Source organism: Prosopis cineraria, unplaced genomic scaffold (genome assembly GCF_029017545.1).
Source record: "Prosopis cineraria cultivar Desert tree isolate PC_DT_omini unplaced genomic scaffold, ASM2901754v1 PC9, whole genome shotgun sequence".
Taxonomy (NCBI): Eukaryota; Viridiplantae; Streptophyta; class Magnoliopsida; order Fabales; family Fabaceae; genus Prosopis; species Prosopis cineraria.
In genome coordinates this window covers 2,987,763-3,006,204 of record NW_026555340.1, presented here as the reverse complement: position 1 = coordinate 3,006,204, position 18,442 = coordinate 2,987,763, and positions in this window count along the sequence as shown.

Below are 18,442 nucleotides of genomic sequence, written 5' to 3'. Positions count from 1 at the left end.
TTCTAATGCAATGTGTACACTTTGAGATAATAAAACCTTAATAAAATGGTCCTAATTGACATAGAAAAGTGTGTGTAATGTATGTGTTCTATCAATTTCCCCACACTTATCTTTGGCACTTCAGGCAAAATTATGTGAAAATGGAACCCAAAGAAACTTAAACAAAGAAATAAGAGAAAAACAATGTTCAGAGTTACTAAATTACTGGCACAATAAATTCTACAAATTATCAATCAATGTGAAAATAATTAAGAAATAATTATGCATATCATAAGCGAGCCTTTATCAAGAATCAATGTCAAAGAGTAAGCCTTATTAAGTCAAGTGTTTGCTCTCTTCACTCAAAGTGTATAAAATATTCAATTTCACTCAAGATTCTTTAGGATAAACCCTACTATAAGCTTGTAACCCTTCTACATTTCCACCACTAAATTAGAACTTGCAATCAAGAATCAAGTAGACTTTATTAGGTTGTAATGTGGGTTATGAAAGAATAACTAAGAAATGCATTTGAGAAAATAGGGTTGGCATGAAGAAAATGCTATGGACAAGATACATCCCCTAATATGCAAAGCATAACCAAGTATAATTGAGTGGAAACGTTAACATAATAATGATGAAGAGAAATGACAAGAAATAATGAAACAAATGAAATTAGATGAGTTAGGCAACTTTTTATTCTTTTCTTTCTTTAATTTTTCACCTTCTTTTCTCTTCTTTTGTTTCTTTTTTTTTCCTCTTTTCTAACAACTTTGTTTCTTTCATTTTCATAAATTTTTTTAATCTTTTCTTTGTTTTTGTTTTTCTTTTTTTCTTTTGGTTGCCCATAACTCTTTGTGAAATAATGAAAATAATGGATTATAATGGTATGAAAATGGAGCATAAAATGTAGTGAATAGGAAAATGATAATAAACATCCACTCACTTGATCTAGGACAAGCAATACATATTAAAAAGATATAAAAGTGTAACATGCATCCCTTGGGGAAAATAAGGTTAATATTTAATTTTAAGAATCAAGCCAAAACCTCAAAGTGGCTAACAAAAGATAATAAATAATAATAATAATAGGTTGGCTTTTTAGCTCTTAGTTAACTTTTATAAATGTCATCTTTCATTTTCTATCAAGAAAGTGCAAGAAATGTAGCCTCAAATAAAAAGTGAAATAAATTCAAGAGGGTATCATCACTAAGGAACTAATCACACACTAGTGTTTGGCTTCTTCTATTAATTCAAGGTAAAAGAATGTTCATTTCACACCTATTCAATCCTAAAAATTACCACATCTTAAGAATCAAAGAATACATTTAAAGAGTAAGGTCATTAAGTAACCTCAAACAAAACAAAACAAAACAAAGTAGTTTTTTTTATTTTTAGAAAATTTTTCACAAACCAAAACAAATAAAATAAAATGTTTATGTCTATCCCCCACACTTAAATCAAGCATTGTCCTCAATATATACATAGACTAATGATAAAAAAAGGTAAGATCAATATGAATGCATGCATGATGACAAAAGTGTGGTGTAGAATATTTTTTTCAAACAAAAGAAATAACCAAAAAGAATGAAATTTTACCTTTTTCTACTAGATTCATCTCCCCCATACTTGTAATTTACTCAATCAATAAATCAAAGCATAAAGCAAGGTAAAGTAAAGAGAAAGGGTGAAGAAGATGCAACCTAGTTTAAATCTCCACAAGCTCTTGAAGTTGAAATTTTCATCTTTGAGAAGTAGCATAAAACTACTCATTGTCATCTTCTTTCCAAGCATCTTGGGTGGAGGCTCAGGATCAATTAGTAATAAGTCCAAGATGTATGGTGTAGAATCTGCCATAACTCCACGTTGATCTTCTTCCTCATTAGCCAAGTTCTTTTTCATTGTAATGATAAGCACATGAGGGTTCTTGGCCAATCCTCAAGCATATTAGGTTCTAAAGAAGTTCACTCATGATTAACTTCACACAAACATGCATCATCAATTATTTCATGAAGTAAATAAGTGCTACTCTTTTCAAACACAAATAAATCAATTTCTAAACAAATAGGGCATGGAGAATCATGTGAACAATCACAAGTGAATAGATAATTAGAATAAGTACTATGAAATAAAGCCAACTTATCATCAAAATCATCAAGTATAATATTAATACCATCTATATTACCATTGTGCTTTACAAAATCATTTCCTTGAATTCCAACCTCCTTATCATCTTGAATTATTTTGAATTCCTTGTTCAAATCCTCACTAAGAACCATGGCCTCTTTAAGTATTTCAATGGAATGCTTGGCTAAGGGTACCATAAGTGTAGAATTTTCCTCCAATGGCTCGGAAACCTCTTTTAATGCTTTCACCATTAGGATTTTCAAAAGTATTTGCTTTGAATTTAATTTCCTCATGCTTTAAATCCTCTAAACTCTTCCCTTCTTATGACTTGTCCTAAATTTCTTGTAAGCCTTATACATTAGCCTCTTCAAATTGAACAAGTTCCTCCTTCAAATCAAGAGATAGCTTGGCTATATTGCCTTGTTCACCTACAAAATAAGGTAAACAACCTTTCTCAAGCACATTATGGTTAGAAGAAATAAGTGCATGTATACTATCAACAACATCACAATAAGGAATTGGAATTTCAAGCAAACAAGATGCATCATTGCCACCATCAACATCCATCTCATTTTCTTTATTCAAGCTAAGTGAAGAGTTAACACTTTCAATGATATTTGAATTTAAGTTGAGACAATTATCATGTGAATATAAGGTTTTTTCTCCTAAGGATATACTTTTTCACAATATGGTTCATGCTCGAACATCCAAGGTGATTCAACTATAATTTCTTTATCTATGTCATAATTATTCAAATCATTATGCTCATAATTAGACAAAGTCAAATGTGAAAAAGAATCAACCTTAATAAAAGTAGGAGAATTGCTACCTAAACAAGACGACTCTTGAATTTGTGAAGCTTAAAATAAATTATTGATTTGATTAGGTCTCTCCATCATATCATTCAAGGCTTTTAAAAGGTCTTGAGATTCTACCATTTCTTGAAACATTTGATCTTTTCTTTAGCAGTAATCAATGGATTGCTTCATAGATTAAAGATCATCTTGAAGTTTTCTCATCAATCCTTGGGTTGTTAGAACTTTACCTTAGGATGGTATTTCTGTGGATCCACATAAAGTTAATGTTGTGTTGAAGTGGGAGTGTCCTAGTTTAGTCATAAAGATTTAGTTTTCTAGGATTAGCTATGTATTATAGATGTTTCTTCTAGGGATTTTCCTACATAGCTTCTCCTTTGACTAAATTGACGTGGACAAATCAACCATATATTTAGGATAACTGGTGTGAGATAGCATTTCAAAAGCTGAAAGAGAAGTTAACTACAATGCTAGTGTTAGTCATTGAGAGGTTTTAGTTGTGTTTTGATGCAAGATGGGCAAGTGGTAGCATATACTTCTTGACAACTGAGACTGCATGAAGAGAGTTATCCAGCTAATGATTTAGAGCTCATAATAGTAATGTTCGCTCTAAAAATTTGGCCCCATTATCTCTAAGATGCAATATTTAGTGTATTTAGCAACCATAAGAGTTTGAAATACCTGGTGGATCACATCAAGCCAATCTACACATAATTGATACTATTAGTCAATTAACTAAATTAACTAAAAGTACTCAGTTATTACTTTAAACCATATCTAGTCATTCACTCACTTTCACTTAGTTATGTTAGGTTCATCACCACTCATTCACCATTTTCTATTACTTCTACCAATCCCAATTCACCTCTTTCACAACTTCACTCTTGTTTTTCCTCTAGTTTAGGGTAATATAGGCTTACAGACTCAAAGCTTTATCGTTTAACCCTAAACTAGTTGCAAAGCCCTAATTTAATTTCAAATAACATTTTATTACCAAATAATAGGAAGCAAACCCTTTAAAATTCCCCAATTCGATTTCTTTATAACTTATATTATGAGAAATTATAGTAGAATTGAAGCTAAGAGTAGTACAAAACTTACCCGATAAGCTATTAGCCAGAAACTTCTCCTAGGATCCAACTATTCGATGCCCTAGTAGATTAAAGCTTCCCTTCCTCCTTTCTATGCATTCTCTTTCTTTCTTCTCTCTATTTTTATGAGATGACCACACACTTATCAATTAATTTCTTTGCCGTGCCTGTAATGCAAGCAACATTAGCCATTGCACATGGCACAATGAGTAAAATCCTCACCACATGCATCCACTTTGCTTCGCAACCTAATCCTTTCACCTGCATTTGCTCATCCAACATTTCAAAGAGTTCAAATCATCAAGCCATCATCTAAAATTTTAATCACTCACTAATTACTAACCCACCCTTAATTAAAAACTAGTTTCATAATTAGAAAAGTTGAGATGTTCTAGTTTTCCCCTCTTTTTAAGAATTTTGCCCCTAAAATTCATAAAAAACTTAAACTCATGCCTATGGAAACAGGTAAGGATATTATTGTCTCATTTTGTCCTCTATCTCCTTGGTAACGTCACCAAGAGCCATGCCTCGCAAGAATACTTTCATCGAGTGAATGGTCTTGTTCCTTAGTTGCTTGTCTTTTATATCTATTATCCGCTCTAGTTCAGCCTTATAGGTCAAATTCTCTCAGAGCTCAATTTCTTCTAATTGTATGACAAGAGAGGGGTCTGTTTAGTATTTCTTGAGTTGTGACACGTGAAACACATCATGCACACTTGCTAATTATGATGGTAAAGCAATTCAGTAGGCAATCAACTTAATTCTCTCTAGAATCTCAAAAAGACCAATGAATCTAGGAGTTAATATCTTAGCTTTAATTGACCTCCCAATTCCTATCACTAGTGTAACCCTCAAAAATACATGGTCACCCACTAGGAACTCTAACAGCCTTATACGCCTATCTGTGTAACTCTTCTATTTACTCTAAGTCGTTAACAACTTTTATCTTATTAACTGAATCTTCTGAGTTATCTAATCTACAATGTCTGGTCCCAATATACTCATCTCACTTAATTTTGTCCAACACAGAGATGATCTACACTTTCTCTTATACAATGCCTCATACGGTGCCATTTGAATACTAGAGTGGTAATTATTATTATAAGCAAACTAAGCCAAAGGAAGATTGTTGTCCCAACTAACCTTCAACTCCAATACACAGGCTCTCAACATGTCTTCTAGAGTTAGAATAGTCTGCTTCGTCTGACCATCCATTTGAGGATGATAAGCTATACTAAATTTTAACTCAGTACCTATAGCTTATTGTAAAGCTCCCCAAAACTTAGATGTAAACCTCGAATCCCGATCAAAGACTATATCTTTTGGCACTCCTTGTAGCCTTACTACCTTTCTGATATAGATATCTGCCAACTTTTTCAAAAGAATCGCTGATTCGAATAGCCAAAAAATGAGCTAACTTAGTAAGTCTATTAATAATCACCCAAATAGCATCATATCCTACCTGATCAATAATCCAGATATGAAATCCATGGATATGCTATCCTATTTCCACTTAGGGATATCTAATGGTTGCAACATTCCTGCTACATCTTCGTAGGTCCTAGATGGATTATGTATTTATTGCAATACACTTCATTTAGAATTATTCTCCTTAGTTCTACATCTTTAGGTACACAGATTCTATCCCAGTATACTATGAACCCATCATTATTGAAATTGAGATCTGTTGTCCAATTTGACTCAACCTCTAATTGCACCCTAAGATATTCATCTTCTAGTTGTACCATCCTCAACTCTCTCTAAAAGTCACTACTGATTACTATAGAATATGCACCTACCAATGCCTTTAGTGGTACATCTTGCTATGAATCCCAAAAAGACTCCATCAACTTGTATTCTTGTACCTTCAGACTCACTACGTGCAATGTCTTTCTATTCAATGCATCTGCAATGACATTCACTTTATCCAAATGGTATTTTAGCTTAAAATTGTAATCTTTGAAAAGCTCCATCCATCTCCTCTACCTCATGTTCAACTCCTTCTAATCCAGTAGGTATTTCAGACTCTTATGGTTGTTAAACACACTGAATACTGCACCATAAAGATAATAGTGCTAAATTTTTAAAGCAGACACCACTATTGCAAGCTCTAAATCATGACCTGGATAGTTATCTTCATGCAATCTTAACTGTCAAGAAGCATATGCCACTACTCATCCATCTTACATCACAGCATAGCTAAACTTCTCAATGATTCTTTAGTGTATACCTCATAAGGCAATCGTAGATTAGGAATAATTAATACTAGTACTATAGTTAACTTCTCTTTTAGCTTCTAAAATGTTACCTCATATCATACCAAATATAAGGTTGATATTTCTATGTCAGCTTAGTCAAAGGAGAAGCTATATGAGAAAATTTTTAGATAAAGCGTCTGTAATACCCAACTAATCTTAGAAAACTATACTTCAAAACTGCATCAACATTATGCAAATCCATAAAAATCCCATCCGTAGACACCACGTGTCCTAAAAATCTAACCTCTCTCAACTAAAACTCATACTTACTGAGCTCGGTATATAGCTTGTTATCTTTCAAAATCTAGAGTATAATCCTCAAATGCTTCGCATGCTACTCCTCATCTTTTGAATAGATCAGGATGTCATCAATAAAGACAATAACAAATTGATCTACATACTGCCTAAATATTTGATTCATATAATCTATAAATATCACAGGCACATTAGTCAAACCAAACAGCATAACTAAGAACTCATAATAGCCATATCGAGTTCTGAAAGATATCTTGGGTACATCCGCTACACTAACCCTCAACTGATGATACCCTAACCTCAAGTCTATTTTGAAAACTCAGGCACTAGCCAACTAATCTAAAAGATTGTCAATCCTCGACAAGGGATATTAATTCTTCACAGGCACTTTATTCAGTTACCGGTAGTTAATACAAAGACACAAACTACCGTCTTTCTTCCTCACAAACAAAATCAGTGATCCCTAAGGTGACATACTTAGTCTAATAAACCTTTTATCTAGCAAGTCCTCTATCTGTTTCTTTAATTCTGCTAACTTTGATGGTGACATTTAATATAAGGCCTTGGATATTGGTTTAGTTCCAAGAACTAAATCAATTGAAAATTTCACTTTCCTTTCAGGAGGTAATTTGGCTATCTCACCTGAAAACACCTCTAGGAATTCACTCACCACCCCAATCGTCTCAATACCACCATCATATACAGTACTAGAAGTAAAGAACACCATATAACCATCACATCCTTATCAAATCAACTTCTCTATACTAGCCATCAACAAAAACTTAAATTGTTTAGAAGAACTCACTGCTACAGACAACATTGGTAATGAAACCTTCTTTCTGGCATAATCAAGTTTAGCATTATTTACTACTAGCCAATTCATACTAATGATCACATATATTCCTTTCGTAGGAATACAAATCAGATCAACCTTAGAAATCTTGCCCTCAAACTAAATCTCTACCTCTTGACAAGCTCTACTCATAATACTGGAAGATCCCAAAGGCGTAGTTACTCTAATGAGTACTAGAAACTCTTGCAAAGACAATTTCAGTCTATCTACACAATCCTTAGATACAAAGAAATATGTCACACCCGAATCAAATAATGCCTCAATTAGATAACCATAAATAGAAATCATAGCTCGGATCAAATTTGGAGATGCTTCGGCCTCTTCCTGTGTGACCAAAAATACCTATTCAGGAATGGTAGATCGTTGCTCAGTCTCCTCAGCTCTCCCTCCAGGCACTACCATGCTAAGTGTCCTAATTCGACATACTTAAAGCAAGCCCAACATCTTCCCACATAAGATCACCTGCAAATGTTACATTAGGGTGATTTTCCTATGCTCAACATCAGTACTAGTGCATTTAATGCTTGCGTCAAAGTTTGTGGAGGCTTAATTCTCACACTTTACTTCTCTGAACCAATCCCCTTTGAATTAGTCAAGACTAGGACCCTCTAGTAAAACTCTTTCTTCTTGAAGATCCATAACTGCCATAACTATACCCAAGCTTATTCGCAACTCTGCTTGTCGAACCCAATGGGGATGAGAATCTCCTTAAACTATCTTATCTTCTTTCTCCTCTTCCTTTCTTCCTCTCTTAACTGCTACTCTCAACTTGTGACACATGTCCTTGTATGTTGTCATATCAAATAAGGCAATCTACTCTTTATACTCAAGTCTCATCATTTCTAACAATCTTTCTACATTCCACTTTATGTCATTATTGTGCTGAAGGTACATGGAATAGACTAACAAATTGTTGAATCTTCTAATGAATTCCTCCTCATCTAGGTCTCCCTATCAGAATGCATGGAATTCCTCTTCTTTCTCAATACTGAAAGAGACTATAAAGTACTGGTTGAATAAGATCTTTTTAAACTGTTCCTAAGTCAAACAAGTGACACTCAAAGCACTCACAAATTCCCATCACCTCTTTATAGCTCCAACCAACTACACCGTGGCTAGAATAAGCTTCTTCTCAAATGCACTGACTACTACCTCAAAGATGGTCTCTAGTCACTCAATCTATAACTCCGCATCCCCCTCTTTCATACTACCATCAAACATCGATAGGCTAAACCAGACAAAAGTCTTCCAAGCCCGATCTATTAATAGATTAGTGTCAGGAACTCTTCTTCTGCTACCTAAATCTTGAGATGGTCCAAGTCTATTATGTGCTTTCTCTTGTACTAGTCTTCCTTGATCCTCAACCCTCTCTTCTTGTTCTCAACCTCTCAAAATTGCATTATGATCCTGGATAGCATGTTAAATGTCCACCATCATGTTTCTTAGCTCTTTAAGTAATTCATTAGCCTATCTCTCAATGGTAACTCAGCCAGTTAGATTTTCAGCTCTCGTTCCTTCTCATTTACTCGTCTAGAATGAGCACCTCTAGCATAAGTACCTCTTCTCATAATAATTATATCTTTCTTCTCTCCTAATGAAGAAAATAAGGAAAGAAAGTGAGCATAAGGGAAAGAGTTATAAAATGAACAATGATAAGTTACCATATCTATAGATGAATGCATCATACCATCATAATAATTAGGTCTCAAAACAAGAAATTGATACTAAACTATAACCTCTCCCCATACCAAACTGTTTCTCTTACACTAATTTGGTATACGAAGGGTTAACTTAATCTTCACATCACTATTTAAATTGAAATCAAGTAAATTTATTTGAGAGCACTTGGGACCTAAGACTTCTTTATAAAATCCATTTGAAATCAACTTCAAATTACATATTGCATAGTAGAAGATATAGAAAGGCATTCATCCCGCCAAACACATGATTCACTTCAAGAGAAATAAGGCTAGAAAATGGGCAATGTGCCACGGCATGCACCACATGCTTTGTAGTACGTGGAACAGAATCATAGGCTCCCATTATGTGCCACGCATCTTAGGTTCTCTAGCCATGCACTGCGGCACATATGATAGGATTTATATTTCAAGAGAATCTCTTTCAAATTCCTACCCTTGAGAAATTATTTTTGTGAATAATTTCTCACTATATTATTAAGTGTGAGATATTCTCATTGATAATGGGTGTGAGAAAGTTATTTAAATGCATATTTCTTTTTACAACAAAGTACAAAAATACTAAGAAACTTGGGTACTCATTAACTTTATAAAAAAGGCTATATAGCCAAACTAAGCCTTAACAACTTGTGCTTTTAGGCTAAACCGAATAACCAAATTTTTAAATTTTATTTTTTTATTTTTCTTTTTTTAGTCTATTTCAATTTATATTTTAAAAAATTAATATTTTAATTTTATTTTATTAATAATAAAAAAAGAATTTAGCTATTTAGGCTTCACTCGAATTTCTTTGGCTCATTATTTTGAGGTCAATAATGATTAGAGGATGTCTAGATTGATCACATATGATGTCCTTTTAATTACTTTGTATTGTGAGCTATTGGAATTCATTAAAAATTGTTTGAAATGACTACCAACAAAATTTAAATGATTAAAATTAATGTTTTATTAAAATAAATTTTAAGATAACTAAAAATTATGGATACAATTTATTTTTAAGAAAAGAAGGAATACATTTAACCATTCTGGGAGAACATAAAATTTAGTCATTCATTTATTATATTTTAGAAAAATATGGGGAAATAAGAGTAAAAGATATCTAACATAAACTTTGTTTTGGTCAATAGCATAAACTAATATAATACATATTATAAATAAATTATATATTTAATTATTTCAATTTAAAAATTAAATAAAATTTACAAATTGGTTAAAATATTTATAATAAATTATTTAATATTTAAAATTTATTTCTTTATTTTAAGTTCATTTTATAACAAAAATAATATTTTTTGAAAAAATATTTTATTAAAAATATAATATAAATAGTCATATAAATTATTTTCTTATATTATTAATTGAAAATCAAATAAATATATATGTATAAGGTTAATATATATTTAATTTTGCATATGATGATTGCATGTGCATTTCAATTTACTTGGAAAATAAGAAGAGCATAAGACTTGAAAAGTGAAAGGTTAAGAGTTCAAGTCTTAACATTGGCATATTTTGTAGCAAATAAATGACATGGCATAAGGAGGAACGTGACATATGGCATAAGAGGTGGTGATGTGGTAGATGACATGGTATGAGTTCATCCACACATGGTGAGTGACATGGTACTAGGTGGTAGGTGACGGTGTGAGCAAGATGCACATATGGTGCCTGATATGGCGTGAGGTGTAATGTGAAGTGGGATAAACTTATGCAAATGTCATAGTTGACATGGCATAAGGTGGCAGGTGACATGGCATTAGTTGTAGTGTTTCTCATTATACATTATTATGAGAGACTAACAAATTTCTCTTAAAAATATTTCAAAAGAAATTCTCTTAGACTTGTTGTACATGAGAATTTCTCATAGAAAATGGTTATAGAAAATTCTCACAGCATAGTAATATGAGAGAAATTCTCACACCATCTATGTGTGAGAAATTATCTCATATTTAAATTGAAAGAACTTCTCTTAGAACCATTTTGTGAGAACGTCTTGCAGTTTCAAAAGTAGTGAGAACTTCCTATAGATAATGGCGTGAGAAACAGTTCTCATAATTTTATTCGTGTGAAATATTTTTTTCTTTCAATTGTTTTAATGATGGACCTTTTGGCATGAAAAATGATGTTCTCATGGAATTTTGGATGTTTTCTCACAAAATTATGTAGTGAGAAAATCAATGTTTTGGTGTAATGTTTGTTAAATTGAAATTTGTTTCATGCAACAATCATGCATTGTCTAAATCATGCTTAGTTTAAAATAATTTCATGCATTAGCTATAATACTCTCAAACAGTTATAATAAATAGTCAAATAGAGTAAGTTATTCAATTACCTCAACCCTTCTGTCATAAGAAAGGTTACCTGTGAATTTCACAATCACAAATGCTTCTCTACAAGATTCCTTTTCAGCTTACACACACAATGCAACAATTTACACACAATTTACACTATTAATCAACTAACCAAATTGACCAAAGGTACTAAATTATTATCTTAAACCATATCTAGTCATTTATATGTTAGGTTCATCATCACTCATTCACCGCTTTCTATCACTTCTTCCAATCCCAGTTCACCTCTTTCACAGCTTCACTCTTATTTTTCCTTCAGTTTAGGGCTGACATAAACTTACAAAATTAAAGCTTTATCATTTAATCCCAAATTAGTTGCAAAGTCCTAATTTATTTCGGAGAACCTTTTCATTACTAAAGGGTAAGAAACAAACCCCTTAAAATTCTCTGATTCAATTTCTATATAACTTATATTAAGAGAAATTATAGTAGAATTAAAGCTAAGGGCGGTACAAAACTTACCCAATAAGCTACTGGTTGGAAACTTTTCCCAGGCTCTAACCATTTAATGCCCTAGTAGAGTGAAGCTTCCCTTACTCCTCTCCACACATTTTCCTTCTTTCTTCTCTCTATTTTCATGAGCTGACCATACACTTATCAGTTAACTTCTATGCCGAGCACTACAGTACAAGCAGCATTAGCCGAGGTGTATGGCATAGTGAGCAAAATCCTCACCACGTGCATCCACTTTGCTTTGCAACCCGATCCTTTTACCTATATTTGCTCATCTTACATTCCAAAGAGTTCAAATCATCAAGTCATCATCTAAAATTCTAATCACTCACCAATTACTAATCCATTCTTAATTAGCAATTAGTTTCATAATTAGAAAAGTTAGGATGTTACAAAACTAAATATGAGGTAGAGGAGATGGATGAAGCTTTTTAAGGATTACAATTTTAAGTTGAAATACCATTTGGGTAAGGTGAATGTGGTTGCAGACGCATTAAGTAGGAAGACATTGCATGTGACAAGTCTAATAGTACAAGAGCGTAGATTGATGGAATCTTTTCTAGAGTCATAGCAGGATGTGCCACTAAAGGTGTTAGTGGGTGTTTAATCCACTATAATTAGTAGTGATTTTTAGAGGAAACTAAGGATGGCACAACTACAAGATGAATATCTTCTTAGGATCTGAGAAGAGGTTGAGTCAAATCAGACATGAGATTTTAGCTTCAGTGATTCGTCTACCAGGATAGAATTTGTTTACAAAATGATACAGATCTAAGAAAAGTGATTTTGAATGAAGCTCATTATAGCAAATATACAATTCATCCAAGAGCTACAAAGATGTATCAGGATATGAAGTAATATTGGAAATACTGGTGGTAGCCAGGTATGAAGAGAGAGGTAATTAAGTCGATGTTTGATATATCAGAAGGTTAAAATAGAGTATCAAAGGCCAACAAGGTTATTACAACCCTTGGATATCCCTAAATAGAAGTAGGATAGCATCTTAATAGATTTCATATCTAGATTTTAAGGACTTAAGCAGGATATGATGTCGGTAGTTGTTGAAGTAGATATGTGTGATAAAGAGTTTCCTCACTGTGCTCCGTATCGTAGCTAATAATGCTTACGCCATAGCACATGACATAGAAATTGAGTGATAAAGACATTGAAGCTCATAAGTTTTAGAGAGAAAAGGGAGAGAATACACGAAAGAAGAGAGGAGGAAGCATGATCTCTGCTAGGGCATCAATTCTTAAAAGCTCGGGAGAAACTTCTGACTAATAGCTTACAAGGTAAGTTTTGTATTGCCCTTAGCTTTGATTCTGCCCTAATTTCTCTAGGTATAAGTTATAGCGAAATTAAATCAGGGAATTTTAAAGGGTTTGTTTCTTACCTTTTAGTAATGAAAAGGTTCTCAAGAATCAAATTAAGGTTTTACAATTAGCTTTGAGTTAATCGATAAAGCTTTGAGGTTATAAGCTTATATTAGCCCTAAATTAAAGGAAAATAAGAGTGAAGTTGTGAAAGAGCTGAATTGGGATTGGTTGAAGTGATAGAAAGTGGTGATTGGGTTGTAATGGATCTAGATTTATCAAGTAAAAAGAAAAGAATAGCTAAATGTGATTTTTAATAATAATTAGTACTTGCGGTCAATTTAATTAAATTGACTAATAGTGCTAATTGTGTATAGATTATCGTGTTATGTGTGTAACTTGAGAAAAGGAAGCTAGTGGGGACATTATTTGTTAAGAAATCTATAGGTAAACCTTTCTTGTGATAGAAGGGTTGATGTAACTGAATAACTTTCTCTATATGATTATCTCTTATAATTTTTTGTACATATTATAGTTATAACATGAAACGGCTTTGGATTATGCACTACTACAAAATTATTGATATATAATATCATTAAAAATGATGGTTTTAAGAAAATCCATCATTTAAAGGAGAGGCGGCTAATGGTTGCAAAATAAATGATGGGTGCTTTAAACACCCGTCATTTATTTCATTAGCATATATGATAGGTGTTTTAACACCTGTCATATAAGGCTTCAAATTCTGCCTTTAAAAAAAATTAATATTAACATAAATGACGGTCTTTTTAAATACTCGTCATTTATATTGATGACATTACATGATGGGTGTTTTAACACCGGTCATATAATGTTTAAATTTCTAAAAAAAAAAGAAAAGAAGGGACTTTATATGATGGGCATTTGAAATGACCGTCATATAAAGTCATCATAATATATGACGGGCATTTGAAATGCCCATCATATAAAGAGGAATAAATGATGGGCATTTAAATTCCCGTCATTTATTCTTGTTTAAAAACTTTTCAACTCCTTTCATTTCATATTCTCTCTCACACACTCGATGAACTCTCCTCTCTTCTCTTCTCTACTTTCACACAAAATCACAAGTAAACCCATAAAGTGACTTCATTTCTGTAGTCGACTATCAACTTCCACCTCTGTCGTGTTTTCACCATCGTCCTTGCTATCGTTCATTGTGCCTTGAGTTTGCCATTGCTTTTCAACCCATTTCCTCTAAGGTACATTTTTTTTTTGGTGTTTTCTACCATTTCTTTCAATATCCTTTGGCTTTTTGGCTGTGGGAATGATTTATTCATTGTTTTGTAGAGTTTTATTGTTTGAATTTACGTAGTTAACTTTCTATGCATATTGTTGCTTGATTTTAGTAATATGGGTTGTCGAAATTGATAATATATGATGTGTTCTTAGCTTTAGGATGCTAATGGAGGTTATGGGTAGCCTCAAAATAATTATGAGGATGAAAATGAGTAATCAAAATGTATATTCATGATGATTGTATTTTTTTTAATTTTGAACAAATTTTTTGAATAATTGCTTTTTAAAATTATATGCCTTATTTGATTTGGATAGTTTTATCGTTAGAAACTTTATATTGAAATGTACTAATGTACTAAATTTCATTACAATTGGAGTTGATTTGAGTGACCAAAGTTGACACAGTTTCTCTAAAAATTATAACTATTTTATTGACATTGACAATTGCTATAATGAATTATATTATCTTGGCATAAGATTACTACTGTAAGGTATGAGTAATATTAGAATGATAAATGAGACAAAAAGCAATGATTAGAATCGATGTTTATGGTATTTTTCCTTTTTTTGTGATTTTTCAATGAATTTTTTTTTGTAATTGTGTATGGTTGAAAATGTCATTTTGTTGGATTTTGTTGCTATTGAGATTGTGTATGATTGAATTTGGCTTATTGATATAAGATGTTAGGTTTAAAAAGTGAGTTTGAGCTTGGGAAATACTTGTTTTTATGATATTATGCTGCCGAATTTTTTTTATATGTAAAGTAGTCAATTACTTTTTTAATCAATTTATCATTCATTTCTTTTCCATATTTTTTTTATTTTTGTAGGTAAATGGCTTCTCAAAAAAATATTAATCCTAGTGGACCTAGCAATATTGATCCTAGCATTGACATGAATGACCAACAAATTCAACAAGAAGCAAATCAAATAATGAGGGAATTGGCATTGATGAGCGAGGTGAATAGGAGAAGGGCTATTAGACAAAAATATGAGCTTGAATGAAATTACAAAGGTCAACCTATCAAGACTAATGAAAATAAATTTATCAACTACATAGGAGTTGTGGCAAAGGCAAATGTGCCCATTACAATTAGGAGTTGGAATGATGTTAGTCCAGTAACAGAATTATATTTGGGAGCATAAAGAGGTAAAATACTTTACTCATAATCATTATAATTAATTTTAATTACTTGACTACAAATCTAATTAATTTCTTTGTTTTGCAGTCAGCGTTCGTAATTGATGCTAGTCAAATGAAATTTGTCATTCAACAAGCTAGAAAAGCAATGTGGACATTTCAGTATTTTGTTGGAATGAAATACATTAAAAAACCGGCTGGAAATATTAGTGTTGAAGTTCCTAAATTAATAAGGCCATTAGTCTCACAAGAATAATGGGATAAATTTATTGCCTAAAGTTTCGAGGGGCAATTCCAAGTAAGAACTATAATTTTTTATTATCAATATATATATTTTTGATCTAATTCTATGTGTTTTTCATAGGAATTGAGCAACCAAAAGAAAGAGTTGCATGAGAAAGATATATACCCTTACAAGAAAGGGCACATAGGACATGTAGGAATTGAGCAACAAATGGTATGCTAATATTTAAGTCATATAATTTTAGTTTATTTTATTGATTTGTGCACTATTAATGTTCAACTTTATTTAAATGCATAGATCGAGTGAGAGGTTTAAGAGCAAGTTCTGTTTCACGTTATAATCTCTTCATAGAAGCCCAGACCAATAAAGAAGGAAATATTGTTGACAAACGTGTTCAGGAACTTGCTAACAAATGTGTAAGTACATTATTTTAATATTGTCATTTTTTCTTATAATCAATTAATAAAACCAACTTTCTCACTATATGTTACACAGGCTGAGATAGAGAAAAGTGGCCTACTTAATGATGGAGATGTCTTAGGTAAGGCACTAGGTAATCTTGAACACTCCAGTTAGGTTAGGGGTTACGGCTTCGGTGTCACAAAAAAAAAATATTTGGGACACAAAAAAAGACAAAGTCAACAGAAGACATGAGCGCAAGGGTTGAGATTGCCACACTAAAAGAGGAGCAAGCTAGGCAATGAGAATTGACTGATACCTTGCTAAAGGACAAGGAGAGGCAGAAGGGGGAGTTTCATATTAGTCTTAGCGAGAAAGGAAGTTTCAGTGTAACGAAGCCCGTTAAAAATCTCCCTGACGTGAAATAGTACTTATTTATTTCACTTATGTTTCACTATTTTTATTTTCCATAGCATTAATATAGTATATTACTCATTAATATAAGGCGAGAATACATATGAGTTGTTAGCAAATAGCCTAAATCGTCATGTGGCTATCAGTCGAGTGTTCAATATGCTTCACATTACATAATATGCCAGTCCCTGTATCCTATATATGAGTTGCTATTGATGTGTCTAAAGATCTCAACTATCCATTACTTATTCCCACCGAGGATACAGGGATTGTAGGAGAGGTGATGGGTAGCTTTATTAGATGGCAAGCTACCAATGTTAAGATGTCAAGTCTAAAAAAAGCTAACAAAGATGCACAATCCAAGAAAAAGATTGTGCCCTGATCTAGGCTTTCCTTAAAAATTGTCTCACATGTAGCTATACTTGAACAAGAGCCTGAATTGTCAAGCTAGCATCGAAATTTACTTCAGGCGTATGCAATGATTTATAGGTCTAATCCTCCGATCTTGCAAATCTCATTTGAAGAAGGAATATACAGTGCACCATGATATGATATGCTTTTGCTCGATATTATAGATGAAGTGCTGCAGCATGAGATGACCATACTCACTATTCTCAACTTTTATATATAGTAAATTATCTTTCATATATGAGTAGTTAGTATTTTAAATATATACTAATCCATTTAATATATTAATGGTAGGTGCTTGTATAAAAAATTTATTGTCACTTTCGACCTACAAATGAAGTTCGTTTTTATTAGTCCCCATGAGGATGGCGCACATGCTTTAACTAAAAAGGACAAGATTTTAGATCAAGCCAGGCAATTAAGTGAAAATTTTAAAGCAAGGGCTCAAAAGGGGACATGATTCTTAATACCATATTACCAAGGGTAACCTACTTCTTACTTATATTAATGAATTTGTTAAGATTAATTTAGTCAATTAATTATAACATTATAACACTTGTTAATGCCATTAGGAACTATTGGATGTTGATTGCCACTAAACCAAATGGTAGCACTTCAAGAATATATTATCTCGATTCTCTTGGTGGAAAACTAGAGAGTAGACAAATTTTATTGGAGTTGATTAATACGTAAGTGCAAAAAATAAGTATTTTATACATTTATTTGTTTATTTCTATATTGACATATTTTTTCTTTTTTTTATTAGGGCAATTATGTTGTACTGCACAAACATTAAACAAACAATTCTAAGGTCATTTACAAATTTCGATGCAGCCTGCACTTGGAATATAATAAAGGTAATTAATATCATTTTTTAATTTAAATATTCATAATTTTTTAATGCATTAATATGTACTCATTAGTTCTTTAATTTATAGTGCTCAAGACAAATGAAAAATAGCTTGGATTGTGGTCTCTATGTTATGAGGTTCATGAAAGAAATCATTATCCATAAGGAGAGCACAATTCTTACGATGGTATGCCAACAATTAACTTTCACTTTATAATTGCTAATGAATTTAATTTATTAAAATAAATTTATGGTGGATAATTTATGTTTTACATTGAAGAATTTGGGCATGCACAAATAAATGAGGTAATTGAAGAGCGGTACCAGTACATATTCCAAGTGTGGTCATTGCACAAAGATAAAAATCAATAGATTTAGTGCAAGTAGGATTTGTGTTTATAGTTTTACTAGTTTTCATTCATTTTTTGATATTAGTTGGTAAATTACTTTCCTTTAAAAAATTCTATACATTGATTACTTGATAGATTAGAATAAGAGATTAGTTTTAATTTCATT